The sequence below is a fragment of the Otolemur garnettii genome, unplaced genomic scaffold (assembly GCF_000181295.1).
Source record: "Otolemur garnettii isolate 467f Iridium unplaced genomic scaffold, OtoGar3 scaffold00020, whole genome shotgun sequence".
Lineage (NCBI taxonomy): Eukaryota > Metazoa > Chordata > Mammalia > Primates > Galagidae > Otolemur > Otolemur garnettii.
Genome location: NW_003852415.1, coordinates 8755973 through 8781108, shown reverse-complemented (window position 1 = coordinate 8781108; position 25136 = coordinate 8755973).

Genomic DNA, 25136 nt, shown 5'->3' with positions numbered 1-25136 from the left:
AACCTGTGGTCCCAGCTACCTGGGAGGCTGAGGAAGGAGACTCACTTGAGCTCAGGAGTTGGAGGTTGCTGTGAGCTGTGATGCCACGAAAAAATACTGTTAGAAGCTTCAACAAACAACAAGTTCATGGAGAATGAAAATTTCTGAACTTAAAGACAGGACTTTTAAAATAACCTAACCAGAGAAAAATAAAATAATAAAAAAGAGAATAAAAAGTCTATAGACACATGGGTCAATATTAAGCAAACAAATATTCTCATTAAGGACATTTCAAAGGGAGAAGAGATACAGACAGGCACGAAAAACACATTTAATAAAAAATACCTACAAGCTTGCCAAATCTGGGGAAAGATATAAACATACATATTTAGGGAGCTCGACGTTTCCCACATAGATTCAACACAAAAAAAGTTCTCTTCAAAGGATATGACAATCACATTATCACAAGTCAAAGATAGAGAATTCTAAATCAGCAAGAGAAAACTGTAAGTCATATATAAGAAAATCTCCATTAGACTTTCAGCAGAAATCTTGCAGGCTAGAAGAGAATATAATGATATATTTAAAGTGCTGGAATTAAAAAGAACAACTTTCTCAGTCAAGAATACTATTTCTGAAAAGCTATCCTTCAGAAATAAAGGAAATATAAAGTCCTTCCCAGATAAGAATAGCCAAAGGAATTCATCACAACTAAATCAATCTTACATAAAATGCTTGAGAGAGTATTACAAATGGAAGCAAAAGGACAATAATTACTACCATGAAAACACGTGAAAGTACATAGTATAAAATTCAATAGTTAAGATAAATTCATAATCAAATTCAGAATATTCCTGGACTATAATGGAGATGTGAGAACATTTCAAACCATAGTAGAAAGGTTAAAGTCAAAATAGTCATAAGTAAATACAGCTACAATCAGTTATCAGCAACACATAATATATGAAAACACAAATTTAGGAACCAAAAATATTAATTGTGTAGGGGAGAGTAAGTATCTATGCTGTTATCAGCTTAAAATAGTCTATTAGAACTATAAGGATCTTTTCATCAGTCCCGTGGTAACCACAAAGAAAGAAATTGAAGCAAATACACAAATGAGAAAGAAAAGAAATCAAAGCTGACACCACAGAAAATCTCCAAGCTACAGAGATAAACAGCAAGAAAGAAAGACTGAAAGATCATCAAAATAACCAGATGACAATTAACAACATGACAGAAGTCCTTACATATCAATAATAACCTTGAATGCAAATGAATTAAATTCACCAATTAAAAACAAGAGTAGCTGAGTTAATTAAAACAAACAAACAAATGAAAAAAGAACAAGACCCAATTATATACTGCTCACAAGAGGCTTATTTCACCTGAAAAAGACACACATAGCCTATGAGTAAAGGATGGAAAAAGATACTTCATGTGAATGAAAGCCAAAAGTGAGCAGGATTAGCTATAATTAGATAAAATTGACTTTGGGAAAAAAGCTATCAAGTAAAAAAAAAACAAAGATTAATATGTGATGACAAAGGGATCTGTTCAACAAAAATATGTTATGGTTGTAAATATATGTACCCCACAATGCAGCAACCAAATATATATATAAAACAAAAACAGATATAAAGGGAGAGATAGGTTGGGTGCAGAGGCTCATGTTTATAATCCTAGCACCTTGGGAGGCTGAGGTGGGAGAATCCTTGGAGCTCAGGAGTTACAAACCAGCTTGAGCAAAAGCAAGACCCTGTCTCTACTAAAACTAGAAAAAATGAGTCAGGTGTGGTAGGCACCTGTACTCCCAGCTACTTGGGAGGCTAAGGCAAGATGGTCATTTGAACTAGAAGTTTGAGGCTGCTGTGAGCTAGGCTGATGGCATGGCACTCTAGCCTAGGGTAAGAGTGAGACTCTGTCATGGTAAGAAAGACGAGAAGGAAAGGAAAAGAGGGAGGATAGGAGGAAGGTAGAAGGAAGGAAGAAGGAAAAAGATAGACTGCAGTATTATAATCATAAGGAAGTTCAACACTCCCCTTTTAACTATAAGCATATTATCTAGTAACAAAATCAACAAAGAATCATTAAAGAGCACCACAGACAAAATAGATTTAACAGACATTTAAAGAACATCCTATCCAACAGCTGCAGAATATACCTGCTTCTCCACTGCACACAGAACATTATTCAGGATAGATCATATGTTAGGGCACTGAACAAGTTTAAACAAGTTTAAGAAAACAGAGATCATATCAAGTCATCTTGTCAACCACAATGGAAACCAATAACAGAAGGAACTTTAGAAACTTTACAAATACATGAACATTACACATACTCCTAAACAACCAATAAGCCAATGAAGAAAATTTTTTAAAAATTTCTTCATATTAGAATTGAGTACACTAGATTCTTGCTTCTCCATTCTTGTGATGCTTTATTAAGCAGAACATGTTCCAACTCAATCCAGATTAATACAAAACATGAAGGTAGTAGATGATCTAATACAAGGGGTCGGGTAGGGGAATGAGGGATCAAGGAGAGGGGATGAGGAAGGGGGTTGGGGTCACAGAGTATGGCACACCTCTTAGGGGTGGGATGCCACTACAAGAGAGACTTTAACAAACACAATCAGTATAACCTATTATACTGGTAACCAGTATTCTTTGTACCCTCCATGAATCCCAAACAGAGGAGGAGGAGGAGGAGAAGAAGAAAGAAGGAAGAAGAAGGAAGAAGAAGGAAGAGAAAGGAAGAAGGAAGAAGAAGAAGAACTTCTTATAGCTTGGAGTGTCTTTTGGAAGAAATTGTTTTCTATTTACCACAATAATAATTCTAGCATTTTCCCCTTAATATTGGCAGGTAGAAAATCATCTACTCAATTTGAAGCATAGAAGAAAAGAATTGCTGAGGTTCTAAAAATAACAATTTTTATGTCCTAGATATTCCTCCAATATTTTCAGTTTGCTAATACTGTGTAAAATATTATATGTTGTATGATTTGAAGAAAGATTATATATCATTTTAATATACTCCAACAATCTATCATTAAATTGATGTTTTATCTAGACTGATTTGACTTTGATAAGGTACCTTGACAAATTTTACTATCATATTATGTAATAAATGTATATTTTAGTACTTGCAGAAATTGCTGCTAACTTTTAAAGTTGTTTAGTTTTCAGGCACAGGTAAGGTATATGTATGAATTCTATGCTGTCTGTTACATAAAATTCCATTCCACAGACATAATGATCCCACTAGAGCAATACAAAAAAAATTTTTTTCTTGGTGGAGGGAGCAAGATGGCGACCGAGTAACAACTTCTTTGCAACCGGGTGTAGTGAGACTGGGGAGAGGAGACTCCAGGCACCTCTGCCTTGTGGGCTCTGTCCAGAAGCATCTCTCTGGGGATGCAGGGAGATTGCAAGATTTCTGGACCCCTGGAGGAGGACAAAAGCAGTGGAGAACTGACAAGTGGTTGAATTCATTTGGTCTGAGGCTGTGGCTGCCACAGCTGTAACTACAACAGCAGTGAGATTGCAAACAGGGAGGGCCTTCCCTGGGTTGTTTTGATTTTTTTGTGGTGGGCACTTGGTTAAACTACTTTGGGAGAAGATGCAAGAGTGAGGATGACTGTAAGCATTGTCTAGGGCCCCAGACTGAGCTGTTGAGCCTGAACGGAGCTAACATTGTTCGGCTTTGGGCCATACATGCAGCCATTGTGGGAGAACTGCCCCTGCAGGCTCTGCCATCAGGGTCACAGAGCGAGGTGCGCTGGGAGACTTTGGGCAAGTGATCTAGTGACTGAGAAGTGCCAAAGACCAGGACTGAGACACTGGGGAAGAGTGGCACTTTCAGTATTTGGCAGGAGGAGGGCTGCCTTGCAGCCCTGGCCCTCGGGGGCATAGAGTAAGACCAGTTTTGGCACACTGGATAAGCGGGCAGCCACTTCAGGAGAGATCCCAGTGACAAGTGCTTTCCTGGGAAAGCTTCTGCTTAGCCAAGGTTAATGGTTTAAAGTGTCTTTTAAATGGGCTGAGGAGAGATTTAGGCTCTCAAGCCTGCAGAGTTTCAGAAATCAGCAGAGGCCTCCAGTTTCCGACTCATACAGCTGTATCAGCATTGTGACTAACACCTCATACCCCAGAAGATCACCTATTGCCCAGACAATATTCAGCAAGATATTTATACTTCTTTGGTTTTGCCTCTTTTTTTAATGTCAATATTTTCCCTTTATATTTTTTCTTCTTTTTTTTAGTTTAAATATAATTTTCCACTGTTGCCTTCTTTAATAATAAGAACTTCATTTTTGCTAATGTTTCTGCCCCTATTATTTGGTTTTCCTCCAATTTTATCCCATAAGGTATTCTGTTTGTTTTGGTTTGATTTATAGTATTTTTCCTTTCCTCTCTATTTGGTGGAGGTGAGGTACCATGTCTGCTTAGGCTGGCAAAGAGCTTCTGACCTCAAGGGAACTACCCAACCCAGCACCCCAAAAGGTTGGGAGTTGTTAAGGTTGGGTTAAAGTACCCTACTATACACCTATATTACTCCTGGCTCCCTCTGTGCCTCTCTTCTTTTTGTCAATATTCTCTTTTACTCACCCCCTTGCCTTTCTCTTTTTCCTTTTTTTAATATCTTTTTTCCCTTCATGCCCTTCAATCTTCTAATCCTTTTGGTCATGTACAAAAAGGACTCATTGAAACCTTAAGCCAGAGGCTTGGTAACTTAAAGAGCAAGAGGAAGTGAAAGGAAAAGTAGGGCAAGGAAACAGATAAAAGAAAACACTCATGAGGAAAAATCAGCAGAAAAATCCTGGCAACATGATAAAACAGTCCAGAGCAACCTCCCCCAAGAGACCATGAGATAGTGAGTACAGAGGATTCCACCTATAAAGAAATGTTAGAAATGACAGAAGGGGAATTTAAAACACAGATGATGAAAACAATGAATAAAATTGCTGAGAAACTGGAAAATAACCAAAAGGAAGTCCAAACACAGAATTAAATAAGAGGTGAAAGATATGAAGAATATAGAAAGGATGTAACGAGCTGAAGGAATTAAAACAGTCAATTAGGGAACTTAAATATGCAATAGAAAGTATTAACAACAGATTAGACCATGCAGAAGAAAGAATCTTAGAGGTAGAGGACAAAGCTCTTGAGATAACTCAGATAGTCAAAGAGGCAGAAAGGAAGGGAGACAAAGCAGAACATTCACTGACAGAATTATGGGACTTTATGAAGCATTCAAACATAACGAGTTATAGGATATCCCAGAAAGGGAAGAAGAATGCCCCAGAGGAATGGAAGCCATACTAGAGAAAATGAATGAAAATTTCCCAAATATTACCAAAGATTCTGACCCACTCCTTTCAGAGGGATATTGGACCCCAGGTCACCTCAACTCTAACAGAGTTTCTCCAAGACACATTGTGATGAACCTGTCCAAAGTCAAGACAAAAGAAAAGATTTTGTGAGCTGACAGGAACAAACACCAATTTATCTACAGAGGCAAATCCATCAGGGTGACTGCAGACTTCTCTAATGAAACTTTTCAAGACAATGGTCATCTACCTTTAGTCTCCTTAAACAGAACAATTTCCAGCCCAGAATTCTATATCTTGCTAAGCTAAGCTTTAAAATTGACAGAGAAATGAAATCTTTTATTGATATGAAAACATTGACATTATTTGGCACAACAAGACTAGTTCTACAGGAAATACTTCAACCTGTTCTACACACTGACCACCACAAAGGATCAACAGCAAAGTAAGCACCCAGAAATTAAAGGACAGAACATAGCTTTCACAATGATGCAAAAGATAAAACTAAGCAATGGACTTCCGCAAAATAAGATGAATAGAATGCTACCACACTTATCAATTATCTCAATACATGTTAATGGCTTGAATTTGCCAATGAAGAGGCATAGACTGGCTAATTGGATTAAAAGCCATCCATCTGCTGCCTGCAGGAAACACACCTAGCCTCAAAAGACAAAACTCAGAGTTAAAGATTGGAAGACAATTTTGGGGGCAAACAAAATTCAGAAGAAAAGAGGGATTGCAATCATATTTTCAGATACAAGTGGATTTAAAGCAACTTAAGTTAAAAAAGACCAAGACGGACAGTTCATATTAGTCAAGGGAAAAATACAATAAAAATATATTTCAATTCTAAATATTTATGCATCCAATTCAAATGCTCCCAGATTCTTGAAACAGACTTTAATTAGTCTAACCAATATGATATCCTATAACACCATAATAACAGGGGACTTTAGCACTTCTCTTAAGCTGGACAGGTCCTCTAGACAGAAATTAAACAAAGATATAAAGGACCCTAGAACAACTGTGCTTGATAGACATATATAGAACACTCCATCCCAAAGATAAAGAATATACATTCTTCTCATCACCCCATGGAACATTCTCCATAATTGATCATATCATAGGACACAAAACAAACCTCAATAGAATCAAAATAATTAAAATTTTACCTTGTGTCTTCTCAGACCTCAAAGCATAAAGGTAGAATTCAACTCCAATAAAAACATTCAACCCCACACAAAGGCATGGAGATAAAACAACCTTATGCTGAATGACAGTTGGGTGCAGGAAGAAATAAAAGAGGAAATCATTAACTTCCGTGAGTATAACAACAAGAAGAAACAAGCTAGTAAAACCTGTGGGATACAGCAAAAGCAGTCCTGAGAGGAAAATTTATTGCTTTAGATGCCTACATTCAAAAAACAGAAAGAGAGAGCATCAACAAACTCACAAGCCATCTTACAGAATTGAAAAAAGAAGAAGAAATCTAAGCCCAAAACTATCAGAAGAAAAGAAATATCCAAAATTAAATCAGAGATATTGAAATTGAAAACAAAAGAATCATTCAGAAAATTAATGAAACAAGGAGTTTTTTTGTCTGTTTGTTTGTTTGTTTGTTTTGAGACAGAGCCTCAAGCTGTCACCTTGGGTAGAGTGCCATGGCATCACAGCTCACAGCAATCTCCAACTCCTGGGCTCAAGCCAGTCTCTTGTCTCTGCCTCCCAAGTAGCTGGGACCACAGGTGCCCACCACAATGCCTGGCTGTTTTTTGGTTGCAGCCATCATTGTTGTTTGGTGGTCCCAAGCTGGATTCGAACTCTCCACCTTAGGTGTATGTAGCTGGCGCTTTAGCCACTTGAGCCACAGGCACTGAGCCAAGGAGTTGTTTTTTTGAAAAAATAAATAAAATAGATAAACCTTTGGCCAGACTAACTAGAAATAGAAAAGTAAAATCTCTAGTAACCTCAATTAGAAATGATAAAGGGGAAATGACTACTGATGCTACAGAGATACAAGAGATCATCTCTGAATACTATCAGAAACACTGTGCCCAGTGATTTGACAACATGAAGGAAATGGATCAATATTTGGAATCACACCCTCTCCCTAGACTTAGTCAGGAAGAAATAAAGCTCCTGAACAGACACATTTCAAGCGCTGAGATCAAAAAAACAACAAAAAAATTTCCGACAAAACAATGCCCTGGTCCAGATGGCTTCACATCAGAACATTCTATCAAACCTTCAAAGAAGAGCTTATTGCCAATACTGCAGAAATTAGTCCAAAAATTGAGGAGGAGGGAATCTTCCCCAACACGTTCTACAAAGCAAATGTCAGCCTGATACCAAAACCAGGAAAAGACCCTACTAAAAATGAGAATTTCAGACCAATTTTACTAATGAATATAGATGCAAAAATTCTCCACAAAATCCTAGCCAATAGATTACAGCTTATCATGAAAAAAAGATATACAAGGTGGTGCCTGTGGCTCAAAGGAGTAGGGTGCCAGCCCCACATGCCAGAGGGGGTGGGTTCAAACCCAGCCCTGGCCAAAAACTGCAAAAAAAAAAAAGTTATATGTCATGATGAAGTAGGTTTCATCCCAGGGATGCAAGGCTGATTTCACATACGAAAGTCCATAAACTTTATTCACCATATCAACAGAAGCAAAAACAAAGACCATATGATCCTCGCAATAGATGCAGAAAAAGCATTCAATAAAATTCAGCATCCTTTTCTAATTAGAACACTGAAGCTTATAGGCATAGGTGCCACATTTCTTAAACTAATTGAAGCTATCTAGGACAAACTTACAGCTAATATTTTACTGAATGGAGTTAAACTAAAAGCTTTTCCACTTAGAACTGGAACCAGACAAGGTTGTCCTCTATCGCCATTACTATTGAACATACTGCTGGAAGTTCTAACCAATACAATCAGGCAAGAGAAGTTCATCCAAATGGGAGGAGAGGGGGTCAAACTCTCCTTCTTTGCTGACAATGTGATCTTATACCTAGAAAACCCCAAAGGCTCAACTGCAAGACTCCTGAAAGTCATCAAAAAAAATACAGTAATATCTCAGGATATAAAATCAATGTCCACAAGTCAGTAGACTTTGTATATACCAATAACAGCAGAGATTAGAGGCTAAGTAAGGACACAACTCTCTTCAGCATAGCTTCAAAGAAAGTGTAGGAATATACCTAACAAAAGAGGTGAAGGACCTCTATAGAGGAAATTATGACATCCTAAGAAAAGAAATAGCAAAGGATATTAACAAATGGAAGAACAAGCCATGCTCATGCCCAGGAAGAATCAAAATTGCTAAAATGTCTATACTTCCCAAAGCAATCTACCAATTCAATGCCATCCCTATTAAAACACTAACATCATACTTTCAAGACTTGGAAAAAATAGTTCTTCATTTTGAATAGAACCAGAAAAAAAAACATATAGCTAAGGCAGTTCTTAGTAATAAAAATAAAGCTCAGGGCATCAGCATATCAGATTTTAGGCTTTACTATAAGGCCAAAGTGGTTAAAACAGCGTGGTACTGGTACAAAAATAGAGACATAGTCATTCAGAATTGAATAGAAAACCAGGAAATGAAACTAATATCTTACAGATACCTAATCTTTGATAAACCAAAGAATAACATACACTAGGGGAATGAATCCCTATTCAATAAATGGTGCTGGGAGAACTGGATATCCACGTGTAAAAGACTGAAACTGGACCTGCACCTTTCTCCACTTACAAAAATTGATTCAAGATGGATAAAAGACTTAAACTTAAGGCATGAAATGATAAAAATCCTCATATAGGAAAAACACTGGAAGATATCAGCCTGGGGAAAAACTTCATGAAGAAAAATTCCATAGCAATTGCAACAACAACAAATAAACAAATGGGATATTAAACTGAAAAGCTTCTGTACAGCTAAGGAGAAAACAACCAAAGCAAATAGGCAACCTACACAATGGGAAAGGATATTTGCATATTCGAATCAGACCAAAGCTTGATAAGTAGAATCTATAGAGAACTCAAATTAATCCACATGAAAAAAAGCCAACAATCCCATATATCAATGGGCAAGAAACATGAATAGAACCTTCTCTAAGGAAGACAGATGAATGTCTAACAAACGTATGAAAAGTGCTCATCGTCCCTGATAATCAGAGAAATGCAAATCAAAACCACCCTGAGATATCACCTGACCCCAGTTGAGAATTGCCCACATCATAAAATCACAAAACTGCACATGTTGGTATGGATGCAGAGAGAAAGGAACTTTTACACTGTTGGTGGGACTGCAAACTAATACAACCTTTTTGGAAGGAAGTATTGAGAGCCCTCAAAGAACTCAAGGTAAACCCCCATTTGATCCTGTAATCCCAGTACTGGGCATCTACCCAGAAGGAAAAAAATCTTTTTATCATAAGGACACTTGCACTAGACTGTTTATTGCAGCTGAATTTACAATTGTCAAAATGTGGAAACAACCTAAATGCCCACCAACCCAGGAATGGATTAACAACTGTGGTATATGTATACCATGGGATACTATTCAACCGTTAAAATGATGGAGAATTTACATCCTTTGCATTAACCTGGATGGAAGTAGAACACATAATTCTTAGTAAAGCATCACAAGAATGGAGCAGCATGAATCCTATGTATTCAATTATGATATGAGGACAATTAATGACCTAGTACATGGTGGGGGATGGGGTAGGGGAGAACAGAGAGAGAGAGAGAGAGGGAGGGATTGGGAGATAGGAAGAACAGAGAGAAGGAAGTAGAGAGGGGGTGAAAGAAGGGAAGAGCAAAGAGAAGGAAGGAGGGAGGGGGTGGGGTCTCAGTGTATGACACATCTTTTGGGGTCAAGACACAATAATAAGAGGGACTTTACTTAACAAGAGGTACAAGTGTAACCTCTTGTACCCTCAATGAATCCCCAACAATTAAAAAAGGGAGGGGGCAGTGCCTGTGGCTCAGTGAGTAGAGTGCCAGCCCCACATACCAAGGGTGGCGGGCTAGAACCTGACCCCTGCCAAACTGCAACAAAAAAATAGCCAGGCATTGTGGTGGGCACCTGTAGTCCCAGTTACTTGGGAGGCTAAGACAAGAGGTGGAGGTTGCTATGAGCTGTGACACCACGGCACTCTACCAAAAGCGACAAAGTAAGATTATGTCCCTATTAAAAAAAAAAAAATTATTGAGACAAACAAAAATTGAAACACAATATACCCAAACCTAGGAGATGCAGAAAAATCAGTTTTTAGAGGGAGGTTTATAGCGAGAAATAAGTAAGAGGCCAAGCGCAGAGGCTTCACATCTGTAATTCTAGCATTCTGGAAGGTGGAGGCACATGGATAGCTTGAGCACACAGGTTCAAGACCAGCCTAAGCAGAAAGCAAGACCCTGTCTCTACTTAAAATAGAAAAACTGAGTCAAGAAGATGGCTCAAGCCTGAGAGTTGGAGGTTGCTGTGAGCTATGACACCTGGCACTCTACATAGGGTGACAGCTAAAGACTCCATCTCAAAAAAAAAATGAAAAAAGGAAGAAAGATCTCAAATAAACAACCTAACATTATACCTCAAGGAATTAGAAAAACATGAACAAAGAGAACCCTCAAAATTCGTAGACAGGCTTGGTGCCTGTGGCTCAAGCAGCTAAGGCACCAGCCACATACACCTAAGGTGGCGGGTTCGAATCCAGCCCAGCCCACCAAACAACAATGACGGCTGCAACCAAAAAATAGCCGGGCGTTGTGGCAGGCGCCTGTGGTCCCAGCTACTTGGGAGGCTGACTCAAGCAGGAGACTCACTTGAGCCCAGGAGTTGGAGGTTGCTGTGAGCTGTGATGCCATAGCACTCTACCCAGGGGGATAGCTTGAGGCCCTGTCTAAAAAAAAAAAAATTCATAGACAGAAACAAATGATAAAGATTTGAGTTGAAATAAGCAAAATACAGATTAGATAAACAATACAAAAGATCAACCAAATGAAGAGTTTGTTTTTGGAAAATGGATCATGATATCTACAGAGGAGGCAAAGAGAAACTTTGCTTTTTAGCAAAAGGCAATCCAGAGACCAGAGAAGTGTGACCTTGATAAAACCCAAAGTACATGCTTCATAGAAAAGGAAGGGAAGGGTGGCACCTGTGGCTCAAAGGAGTAGGGCGCCGGCCCCATATGCTGGAGGTGGTGGGTTCAAACCCAGCCCCGGCCAAAAACTGCAAAAAATAAAAAGGAAGGGAAGCTGGCACTTAGGCTTTGCAAGATTGGCAAAACATACATATTCCATGGAGGTGTGATCTTACAAATATTTGTGAGGAATGTACATAGTTACCATTCAATAAAATAAATAAATAAATAAATAAAAACCAAATATTCATGAGGGTGAGCAAATGCATGCACATGGGTAAACCTATATGTAACACACATCCTATGTTCATTTGGGGGAGGAGTTTTAACATTAAAATGAGCTCTTAAAATGAAAAATAAAATAAAAATAAAATAAAATGAGCTCTAATTCTGCTCTTTATCTCAGCAGGTGGTTGAAACAAGGAAAGTGTGTGTGCAGACTCCAAAAACTGGCCAAAATCAGTCTCTGGCCAAAATCAGTCCCTGAGTCTGTGGTGCTTTAGTAGGAAAAAATACTGAAATCAGTTTCTTGCCTCGTCAAAGCTGTACTTATGGATCATGGAATGACAAGTGCGAAGGATGCTGGTTACACAGTGTCAGGCAGTCGGTGGCCTGTGCTTGTTTTTATATTGCTCATCTTGTGGCCAGTGTTGTTCAGCTGCGGAAGGGGGAAAGAAAATAAAAGAAACGGATGGGTCAGAACATTATTTATTTATTTATTTTTGAGACAGAGTGTTACTTTGTTGCCCTCAGCAGAGTGCCATGGTGTTATAGCTTACAGCAACCTCAAACTCTTGGGCTCAAACGATTCTCTTGCCTCAGCCTCCCAAGTAGCTGGAACTACAGGTGCCCACTATAACACGTGACTATTTTTAGAGATGAAGTCTCACTCTTGCTCTGGCTCATCTCATCTCAAACATGTAAGCTCAGACAATCCACTCGCCTCAGCCTCCCAGTGTGCTAGGATTACACGTGTGAGCCAATGCACTTGGCACATAGTTTATTTTTTAAGGGCAGGAGTGCATGGCATAATCCTTGCCTGTCCTTGCCTTAGGTCTTGATTATAATTTGGTATCTTATTGCTACAGTAAGTTTTTTCAGTCTTATTTCTATTTTAACAAAAAGATAAACAAAATGGATAAACCTTTATCTAGTCCTAAATTCAGGCATTAGGCATGGAAGGGGTGGGGGTGATCTACCAACTTCCCAACTTCTGAATGATAGAAGGAAACCAATCTGTTCTGTTGTTGAACCATTGCACTAGATGGATGATGCTGAGAAATCTTTTCCAGGGATCAGATTCTTCATTGAGTCTGTAGGGTCTGAAGTTCTTATCTCTCACAAAATTAGTAACAATAGCAACAAATTTTGGCTGTGGAGGGCATGCCTGTGGTAGCAGCAGGGTCAGATCACTCAATGGGGAGGCAAGTTGAGTTTGTGTTTCACTCCAGCTCCTCAGTGATTTACACGTCACCTTTACTACTGTAAAGAATAAAATGGTCCCACTGATACGCAGCCTAGAGTCAGAAAAGAATTACAAGACTTCATCAGAATTTTGAGTTTGTATGTGTAATAACATATTACTATAATTCTTGCATAGTTAACTCCCTAATTATTATAAGCTGCCACTCACACATAGGGGGAAAGTAGGTCAGAGTAAACAAGCAACATTTCTCTACTTGCAAGCTTGCTTTCCAAATACAAACTAATTAAATATAGAATAATACAATATTAACAAGATAATTTACTTATAGGAAAGAAATTACACAAGACATTAGTCCTTAATATCCTTAATACTATCAGTAGTCTTCTTATATTAGAATTGCTGAGTTTCGGGCCAAGGTCATGTGCCCTGTTTCTGCTGTTTTAATATCTTGTGGTCAATTCTGAATTTGCCTTTTCTACTTGTAGCTCCTCCAGGAACAACACCGGGCCCTCCCTTTACTATGCACTCCTCTGAATCGGATTGCTCATCTGTCATGAATTTATATTATTTCTTAACTAGTAAGACTGATCAGTTTTTCATTTTAGTTTCTAGCTTCTTCCTACAACCTTTTTTGAGAAGTTTTTTCTGTTTTTAAAAATCATAAAGCATATTTGTTTAGGGTCCTTCAGATCCTTACTTTTGAAAAATGGTCCTGGTCATGTTTATACCGAATGTCCGCTATCTCATTTCAACCTCACAACATTCCCATCTTATAAATAAGAAAATTGAGATGGAGAAAGGTGAAGTATCTCCCCCAAAAAAGCACAATCAAAGCTTTTTCTGGGAATCAAGATGTTTGTCTGGTTCCATAAACTGCAAAGGTTCAACATATGGACATATGCAGAAAAAACAAATCCTAAGACATTAGCCTAAGTTAAACTATAAACTTTATTAGTTTGATTCTTTACCTACCAACCTGGAGAAATCTCTACATTGAAGCTTTTACAAGTAGATTTCTAGCTGAGTGGTCTACTATTCTCTTTCTAAAGAACACGTACACCCCACACTTGAACAAATATAATCACCATGTACACACACATAGGCATACACGCACCACACACACACATATATGTGCACACAGCCACCACACTTGTGCCCACATGCATTCACATTCTGCAATCATACTGATTGATAGAGTCCAGCAGAAGTGACACCCCTTTGTGCTTGAGTGTGATATTGGTATGTTACATTGAAAAAAAATTTAGAAGAAGATTTAACATAGATTTCTCTTTATATCTAACTAGATAATATAAAAAAGTGAAAGAAGAAAATAGGAGTGACCTGCTGGCAGATTCTAGCTGGAACAGGTAGAGAAGTTGAAAATTTATTCCATAGCATCAACAATTGACTTTAGAAAAAAAAGAAGAAGAAATTAAAAAAAAGAGAACTTTGGTAATTTTATTTCTGAAGCTGCCTCACAGGAAAGCCAAAAAAAAAAAAAAAAAAAAAAGTGGATTCCCTAGGTGTCTCAGTCCATTCAGGCTGCTATAACAAAATGCCTTATATGGGGTGATTCATAAACAACAAAGTTTACTGCTCACAGTTCTTGTGGCTGAAGAGCAGATAACCACATCTCCATGTCTCAGGAGGATCTGCTCTTGGCTTCAGAGGTGGCTCATTCTAGCTGTGTTCTCACATGGCAGAAGACAAAGGCTGCTCTCTGGAACCGCATCTCTCAAAACATTAATCCCATAACAAGGGTGGAGCCAGCATGACTGAATCATCTTCAGATGCTCCCCTTCTAGCACCATCACCTTGATGATTAAGTCTCAACATATGAATTTTTGCAGGGACACAACATTCTCACCCTAAAGCTAACATTAAAAGATCTGTTTATTTGTTAATCCCTGGAACTGAATGTGACCTAGGAGCATAGGACTTCACATTGCAAAGTGAACACAGCTATTCAAAGCTACCGCTGAAAGCCTTGCCTATTACTGAGGCAACGTGCCCTAAGGAACAATAAAGGGTGATCTCAGACACAACTATGTGGTGTAATAGCATTTAAGTTACTGGATGAAAAGTGATTTTTTTGAAAGTCATACATTACTAATAAGAAAAGAAACTTGATCCATTTTTCAAAAAGATAAATGATCCTAAGGAACTTAATGCTGAAAGAAAGAATGAAAAAAAAAAATAGAGCAAGATGTAAGATTTGTGCAAATCAAAAAGATGTGCCCATGCTTTATGAGAGCCAAAAAATATATAAGAAGTTTAAAAAAGAAATCATATTTGGAATTTTGCCTAAGAGAGAATTTAGAGAGTAACTTAATAAACAAATGAAATATAGAGGTCCTTTGGAAGATCGATACTAGCTCCAGGAACCCGAGGAGTGTGATTAACTCAATCCTGGCAACTGAAGTTAAAAACAAATACATAAATAAATAAGAAATTAAAAAAATAATTGACCAAATAAAACTATGTTTTATTTACTGAAGTAGTTTGCTAATGAATCAAGTAGTGTGTTACATGCCTACTTAGAAAGAGTTACAAAGACAGCAGCATTTTTTTAATGATTAAATTGAGACTGGTTATTTTAGCCATAATGGCATATCACTATAGTTGTTAGTCGAAAAAAAAAACCTACCACTGGGACTGCCTATGAGAAATGCAATTAAGAACCATCAGAACCATCAAGAGACCGAGTGAGCACAGAATATAAATGCAGATGTAAGATGTAAATATAAGATATAAAATGCAGAGATTTCATAGTGGGAGTCTAGTGACACATAAACTACCAGAGCTCAGCATTTAAATAGTTTCTAATTGTTTAAAAAACACTGAGATGAAATTCATTTCATGTAAATTACTGCAAAACATCTATTTTCTATTACGATTTGAAGATCACACACTGTCTGTAAGGTATTTTTCTTCTGTATTGAAACATTTAAAACAACCAAGGCATTAATTATTGATAGAGTCAGGGTAGGAATTATTAGAACCATTTTAGTTCTTCAACTGCAGCGCTGTTTCAAGCAACCATGAGTCAGGCCTGACTTCCAGGTCTTCGGAGGGAACTTTGCCGGAATAAAAGTCACAAAACAGGATCCCACGTTAATGTTTGTTCCACAAACTGAGTTTATTTTAGCTGCAATCAACACCCTCCAGGAAATGGCATATTAGAGTGCCCCAAAAGAATACTAATTCATCATCTTTCCGGTACCAAATTATTTGTTATGATAACCCCCGGTGGTAAGACTGTAGGCTTAAAATTTAACAGAGAAAAGAGAAAAAGAGGGGAATCGTGTGTTAGTTTGTTCCAGCTGCATAAAAATATCACAGATGGGGTGGCTTAAACAACAGAAATCTACTTTTCATAGTTCAGGAGTCTGGAAGTTCCAGAGAACAAGGTACCCACAAGTTTAGTTTCTCTTACAGACCTTCTCCTTGGTTTGCTGATGACCTCACGTGATCTTTTTCCTGGTATCTCACTATATGTCCTAGTCTCTCCTTTTTAGAAAAACACCAGTCATATTGGATTAGAGCCAACCCAAATGGCTTCATTTAACTTAATTGTCTTTACAAGCCCTAATCCCATTATCTTCACATTCAAAGCTAGGGCTTTGATATATGAATCAGGGGAAGGGGGGCAGTGGGGTTCCCGTATCAGTCCATCACCAGGAGGAATAAACAAGAGTAAGAAAGCTGAGGCTGTAAAGGAAACTGCTGCAACCTCTTTTATGGGAACTGACCAAGTGTAATTAGTAAATTGTAACAGAAACCACTGGCCAGTATAAGCTCACCATGATGAACGTGAACACGTGACTGATGGATTTAGCCACCTACTTAATGGATATTACATGTTATTGGAATAAAAACCAAATTTTTAGTATGGTTTATGTGAATCTGCACTATCTTTGATTAACTCGAAAGAATTATTTCTTTCATTTCCTCTTCCCTCTTTAAATTCAAACCACAATTGATTTCAATCCATTCTCTCAATAGGCCTTTCTTCCTTCTTCATGAAGTCATTGCCAAAGCCATTTCCTATGCTTGGACATATTACCATCTATTTATCAATCACTCTTACTCTGAGTGTCATGTCCTTGAAAAATGCCCATGGCCCTGGCCTACTCCAGGTTTTCTTGCTATATCCTCTATAGCACAATGGCTTTTTACTTATAATAATTGTTAGAGTTTGTAACTATACGTACAGTTGTGCATATATATCTGCATTTTGGGGAGGGGGCAGAGTCTCACTGTGTCGTCCTCAGTAGAGTGCTGTGACATCACAGCTCACAACAACCTCAAACTCTTTTGGCTTAAGTGATTCTCTTGCGTCAGCCTCCCAAGTATCTGGGACTACAGGTGCCCATCACAACGCCTGGCTATTTTTTGTTGCAGTTGTCATTGATGTTTAGCTGGCTCATACTGGGTTCTAACCTGCCAGCCTAGGTGTTTGTGGCCAGCACTGTCACCACTGAGCTACAAGTGCTGCCTGATGTGCACTTTTTTTAGTAAACACTAAATTTCTCTATCACAGGAAGATAACAAACAATTGTACAAGTTAGTAATTATAGTGTATAAAACTTTTACTTTGTAAAAGGTAGCATAAGTTTTATACACTTTAATTCTCTTAAGTTCTTACAACAACTTTGAGATGTATTTAACATTAATAGTGCCATCACTTTCACATATTATAAATGGGAAAGCAGAGGCATGGAAAGATTTTTTGCAAATTGCTTAAGGTCAGGTACCTAAGTTCTGGGACTTGAACTCAGGTAGCTATGGCTTAATAATTGTCTACCCTTAATCAATACCCTATTGCATATAGTATGCTCACTATCAATTAGTTTCCATATTATTTCTGCTAAATTGCATATCTTAATATGTGTTTAATTATGATGATTTCAAAACAACGAAATTTTTATGAAAGATCTATATAGTTAGATCACAGTGGCATAGAGAAAGCTTTTATCTCAGTTACAAGGCAAGTTCTAGCTCTTCTAACTATATATACAATAATAATTTTGTCAAGTAGTAAATATTCAGAGTTTAGAACTTTAACAAGTCTTATATGGAAAAATAAAAATCAGGTCAAATCTTGCTCTAAATCATTGTAACTGGCAAAGAAAAGAATCAAATAACACAAAGAGAGAAAAAGGGGAGGAAGGAGAAATGGGGGGGAGAGGAAAGAGAAAGAGGAAAAAAAGGAAGAAAAGGAGACAACTCAATAAACATCCTAATGACTGATTACCAAGACTAATTTGGATATCATGCAAAACACCACATACATACACACCAGTTAATGGTAAATATCTACCCATCTGTCTATTCTTTGGCAGAGAATGGTCATTGGGACTGAAAACAGAACTTTAATTGACCTCCTCTGTTACTTACTTTGAGGAAGTAGAGTGAGATGGTTAAGAGAATAGATTCTAGAGTCACATTATAAGTATTCACACTAATAACTAGTTGTATGACCTCAAGGAAATTAATTAATTTCTTTCAAAATATGGAACACCTATCTTGTTGCATGGTAGTGAAGTTAAAAAAATTATTATACAGGAGATACTTGGAATAATGTCTGGCACATAGTAAGTTCTTAGGGTGTTAGTTATTACCATTTGGCATTCTGATCAAGGAATTTTGATTCTGAGTTCATCAATTGGATGACTGTTATTAACGTAACTCTATATTATTCATGTGCGTTGTCTTTTGAGAATGGACAGAGGAAATTGAAATTCACTTAGCATTCAAGAGAGAGGAGAATTAAGAATGCCCTCAATCTTGAAACAGAGGGCAAAGAACTCAGAGTTTAATAATTTATGTAAAAGAATGTACCCCAAATCCCAGAACTGTACCTCAAATTCAAGTGAAAATAATATTTGCTCATCTATTATTCATTAACTTTCCTTTCCAAATCCCTGCTTCCTATAAGCCAGGACACTACATACACAGACAACGAACTAGAAACAGAAACTTCCATAAGAGTAACTGCTAAGAAAAAAACAAAATAGACCTTAAGAATGCATGACTCCTGCTCTATGGAAAAAATTAGCATATATAGTTAGGTATCCCAAAAATCTTTAAACAGTAATTTATTAACTTGCCAAACAAGGAACGTGAGATAAATATTTTATTTTATTTTTTATTTTATTTCAGCTTTCTCTTTTTCATATTTTCTATGTTAAAGCAAGGAAATGATTTTAATAGTAAAGGAATAGGAGACAAACAGATCACAATATGATAAAACTCCTAGAAGATAAAATAGGAGAAGATCTAAATAACCTGGAGTCTTGAGTTTTATGATAACTTGTTGATACTAAAGGCACAATTTATGAAAGAAAATATTGAGAATGTGTTAAATTTTAAAATAACTCCTCTGCAGAAGATGTTGTCAAGAGAACAAAACAATAAGCCACAGACTAGGAGAAAATACTTGTAATAAACATGTCTTAGAAAGGCTGTTATTCAAAAACCCTTAAAACACCATAAAACAAAAAAAAATTTAAAAATGAACAGAGGATCTTAAGACACTCACCAAAGAAGATAGACAGGTGTTAAAGAAGTATATGATAATGTGTCCCATGTCATATTCTGTTAGGAAATCACAAATTAAAACAATGATGCAGTAACGCTACTCACCCATAAAAGAGCCCAGAACGAGAACACTAACAGGAGCAAAAGCTGATGAGAATGTGGAACAACTGGAACTCTCACTCTTTGCTGGTAAAAATGCAAAATGGTTCTGCCATTCGAAAAACTATTTGTTGGTTTCTTCCAGAACTAAACATACTCTTATTCTATGAGTCAACACCCTGGATACTTACGCATAGGTGTTGAAAACTTATGTTTACACAAAAACTCAAACTTATTAACGTTTGTAGCAGCTTTATCCAAAATTGCCAAAACTCACAAGAGACCAAGATGTCCTTCAGCCCTTTAGATAATGAAGATAAGAAACAGTGGTACGTCTAGATGATGGAATATTATTCTGCACTAAAAAGAAATGAGCTATCAAGCCAGGAAAAGCCATAAAAAAATTTAAAGGCATATCACTAAATGGAAGACGCCAGTCTGAAAGGGCCACATACTGCAAGATTACAACTATAAAATTCTGGAAAAGGTGAAACTATAGAGTAGTGAAATGCCATTGGTTACCAGGGGATAGGAGAAAGGGAGGGATAGATAGGTTGCAGAGAATTTGGGGGGCAGCAAAAATACTCTGTATGATGCTATAATGGTGATTGTTTATCATTATACATTTGTTCAAACTCATAGAATATATAATATCAAGAGTGAACCTTGGCTGGGAGCCTGTACTCAGTAGTTAAGTGCTGGCCAAATGTCCCAGGGGTAGTAGGTTGGAACCCCGCCTGGACCTACTAAACAACAACAACAAAATAGTCAGGCATTGTGGCAGGTGCCTCTAGTACCAGTTACTAGGGAGACTCAGGAAATTCTCTTGCCTGAGCCCAAAAGTTTGAGGTTGCTGTGAGCCATAACACCACAGCACACTCTACAGAGGACAATGAAGGGAGATTGTCTCAATTAAAAAGAAAAAAAAAGAGTGAACCTTATTGGAAACTATGGACGTTGGATGATAATGATGTGTCAATACAGTTTGCACTTCTCCTGTGGGTGTTGCTGATAATGGCAGAAGTTATGCATGTGTCCAGGCAGGAGGTATATGGGAAATCTATGTTTCTTCCTCTTAATTTTGCTGTGAACCTAAAAGTGTTCTAAAATAATAAAGTACTTTTAAAAAATACCACTAACCACTACAAAACGAATCTCTAAGTTTGGTTATATTAAAAGGATGAGATTATATTCATCAAAAGATATCATTAAGAAACTTAAAAGGCAACCCAAAATGTGGTAGGCAATGTTTATTTGCAACATGTACAACTAGCATAAAGCTCATATTTAAAATGTTTAAAAACAAATGGAAAATCAAAAACAACAGCTAAGATAAAAATAGCCGAGGAATGTAAGCACCCACTTAACAAAAGAATACAAAGCAATAGGATTTCTCATGCAGTTCTGGATAGAGATTATAGAACAATTTGGCATTATTCAATTTCATTTCTGCGTCCCTTCCATGAGAAAGCATTACTATTTCATCAAAACACGTGCAAAAATTTACATAGCAGCACTTGCCCTAATATAATACTGCTATTGTGATTAGTTTCATGCCAACTTGGCTAGACCATTTACATAGATTTTAGTTAAACATTACTATAGACATTGTTGTGGATTTTTTTTCCTTTAGACTGTGAATAACATTTAAGTCAGTACACTGAGTAAAGCAGAGGAATCTCCACAATGTGAGTGTGACCATAATCCAATCAATTAAATACCTTAGGAGAAAAGACTGAGCTCTTCAAGAAAGAAGGAATTCTGACCACCTTCAGCCTCAAGACTCCAACAAACCTTTCCTTGGATCTATAGTCTGTTGGCTGACCTTGCTGATGTTGGACTTACTAGTCCCCATAATCACATGACCCAATGCCTTAAAATAAATTTATCTCTCTTTCTTTCTCTCTCTCCACACCCCTATGTACATACATCTCACTGGTTCTCTTTCTTTGGAGAACAATGATACAAATTAGAAACTAAAAATTATTTAGATGTTCATTAACAAAAAATAGATACTGTACATAAATTGTGGGAAAGTCACATAGTGCAATACTATCACCAAAAATAAAATGCAATTAACGAACCATGGATAAATATTACCAATGAAACAATTAGTTGAGGAAACCAAACATCACACCACACATATAATACGCTTTTGTTAAATAAAGTTAAAAACAATTAAAACCAATTTTAATCATTTGAGGATATATGCTTATGTGGTTAAATGATAAAGAAAAGAAAATAATCACAATGACAGTAATGTTTGTTTTAGGAAGGAAGGAGAAAAAACGGAATTACCAAAGTGAGTTTTAGAAAGTTCTAGCACCCATGAGGGGGCTAAAATGTATTGTTTCCTGAGTTGAGTAATTGTTACCTGTGCTTTATTTGGGGGATGATTAACTCAGCTATCTATTTTTATTTCCAGAGTTTCAAACGTGTGTTATATTTCACAAAACAAACAAACAAACAAAAACAAATCACTGTAAAGATCACTGAGAAACACAGATTCAGAGGAAGAGGAATGAGATCACATCCAGAGAGAAAGACATTAGTAATAACCTAGTTTTGAGGTTATTTCTTTGATTAGACCCTAATACTGTTTGGAATTAATGCAGAAACTTAATTTATCACTAGAAAGTTCTCATGTTTTAATTCCTGGTTCATTCCACAAAACTCTAAAGACTCTAAAGAGTAAGATGACTGAGGTTAGAATGACCTCCTTTTCCTGAACTGGTAACTGAGACACTGTAGAGTCAGATGTTCTTAAGAAGCCAGTTCTTGCTGTGACAGCAGCATCAGCCCTGCATGCAAGACTGAGCATTTGGAGTAATCGGTCAGTGTGGAAGCTGAGCAGAGCTGAATCGATGGTCCAAGAACACAATGTCTGGAACTGATCACATCCTGCAGACCTTTTCCAGCCTTTTACAACCAATTGATCACCCCACACTGCTGCATCCATATGGTTTTGCTAGTATGTTTTCCCTTAGCTGATTGCAGCGCTATTCCATAAGACATTAATATTGTTCAAGATGTGTTTTGAGAAATCTTACCTAATCCAAGGTGGCATATTAGAAATGCATAGCTTGTTACTTCTTCTAAAATATGGCAAAGACTATTCTCTGTTGAGTTCCATGTATCTTGGTAGCCAAATGTTTATTCCAATTAGCTCAAGCCCAGTTTCCTTCAATTAGAAACATTTTATTCATAACACTCCACTGCCAATTCAAAGGATAGCTTTTACTGGGGCCAAATAGCTCTCTTATTTCTCCTCTAATTTAACCCACCCATGCTCATTTCACCCTACAGCCTTATTTTACAATCATCGTCCTGATTCTGTTTTTTGAAAATCAAACCGTTGAATCCTCATGAACAAAATCACAGTATATTTTGAAACAAATACAGAAAATGAACTAGTCATAAGACTCTGGTCAGTCAGGGATATAACTGCAATACAATGGTTGAAACAGAAGCACATCTATTGATACTGTTCTGTCTGCCTCCTAAAATCATAGCAACCCAAATTTTTAGCTAATGTTACAAAACCCAGGTAACCCTTATAGGTATATTTGCAGTCTCTAAGTGCTTTTATTGGATAAAATATGATTGCTGTTGTAAGGAAGCTTCTTTATACCTACTGTATGGTGCCTTAAAAATATTACATTCACACATGATTTTTTGTCAAAAATTGAACCTTCCCCTTGCTTAATAATGCTTGAGTCCAAGCTTATTTCCTCCCCTTATAAAAAAGTCCAAATGATGCCAGGTCTCTTTCACTAAGAATTTTAATCTCTAATAAAGGACCATGGGCTCCATTGATATCTTCATTAATGATAATTAAATAAATTACTTTGGTCAGACTTGACAATGTTGGCATGATTCAAATACAATTTTTATTTCAAATCAGTGTTTCGCTTGAAGCTCAACAAGGTTGGGGAAACAGTAATATAAAAAAAATAATTAAAAACTGTTTAATTCAGTCATGATTAAATTCACTGAGGTATTAAATTAAATATATTCTGCCTATATTTCTACTCTCTTCCAACCCACGATGGAAAACATTCAAGTTGCAAACAGACATCCGGGCCCTTCATTCCTGAAGTTTTGCAAAATGAGTAGCAGCAGCTACTAAAATTCTTTCCTCTGATAAGAATTTAAGCCCAGGAAAGAAATTATTCTCGGTATCCTGGGAAAGAAAGAGGAGAATCTTGGGTATCCTGGGAAAGAAAGAGGAGAATCTGGGGTTAAAGGAGAGAGATCGGAAAATTTCCTGGAATTAGATCAAGAGACATTGCCGGGGATTTCTTGCTAGTGATTGGAGAAGGGTCTACAAAGAACACATAGGTAGAATAAAGATGGTATGATATTTGTACCTCAGGTTTAATAGCTGAGTATTCAATCTTTTGAATAGAAGAAAAAGTCTAAAAATCTTATAATCACCAGGATTTCCACTGCTGAAAATATCTTTATAATGCCAAGCTTATGACACAGAAGCCTAATAAAAATCAAGGAAGAATTCAAATATATTTTTCAAATCTCTTGAGTCTATTAATGATAATTGATGTTAGGGAACAGAAAGACACCTGGATCAAAGTGGCCTCTTCTTTCTCCTCTTTAAGGAAAAAAGAAAGAAAACCTACGACCAAGACCCTAGTATATCCACATCAAATGCATGTACACTTCTTGAAGTTTCAGGGAAAAAAATCAATTTTTCCTTTGCCAGCCACTTAACCTATTGTGTTACCTATTTTCTAGTCCCTTTTATTTTTCTTTTAATCATCCCCAATCATTACACTGACCTTTGAGAGCCCCAGAGTCATAAAGACGTGCATGCGATTTTTCTTGTGTGATGTTTAGGGATACACTTCGTGAATTTCTGCAGTAACAAGCACTTAATAAGACTCTTTATACACAATACTCTTCAACATAAGCAAGGAAGTTATTATCAATAGTTTTCCTCAGATGAAAAAACTGAGGCTTAGCACTGTTAACTGACATAAATATGTACATCCTAATGTATATAAATATAGTCATGTGTCACTTGATAAGGATGTGTTTTCTCTCTCTCTTTTTTTTTTATTGAATGGTAACTATGTACATTAATGCACTTCTGGGGTACAGTGTGGGGTTTTCACACACAATCTGAAATACTTCCATCAAACTGGTCAACACAGCCTTCATGTCATTTTCTCAGTTATTATTTTAAAACGTTCACATTCTACTCTTAGAAAGATTCACTTGTACCCCTGTAAGATAAACCTCAGAAGTGATCCCGCCAATCCCCCTCCCTCTACCCATTTCCCCTCCCCTCTCCTTCCCCCCTCCCCATATTCTTAGGCTATTTGGTTATAGCTTTCATATAAAAGGTATAAATTAGTTTCATAATAGGGGTATGTACATTGGATGCTTTTTCCTCCATTCTTGTGATACTTTGCTCAGAAGAACATTCTCCAACTCCATCCATGTGAACATGAAGGATGTAAAGTCTCCATCCTTCTTAATGACTGCATAGTATTCCATGGTGTACATATACCACAGTTTGTTGATCTATTCCTGGATCGATGGGCACTTGGGCTTCTTCCATGACCTGGCAATTGTGAATTG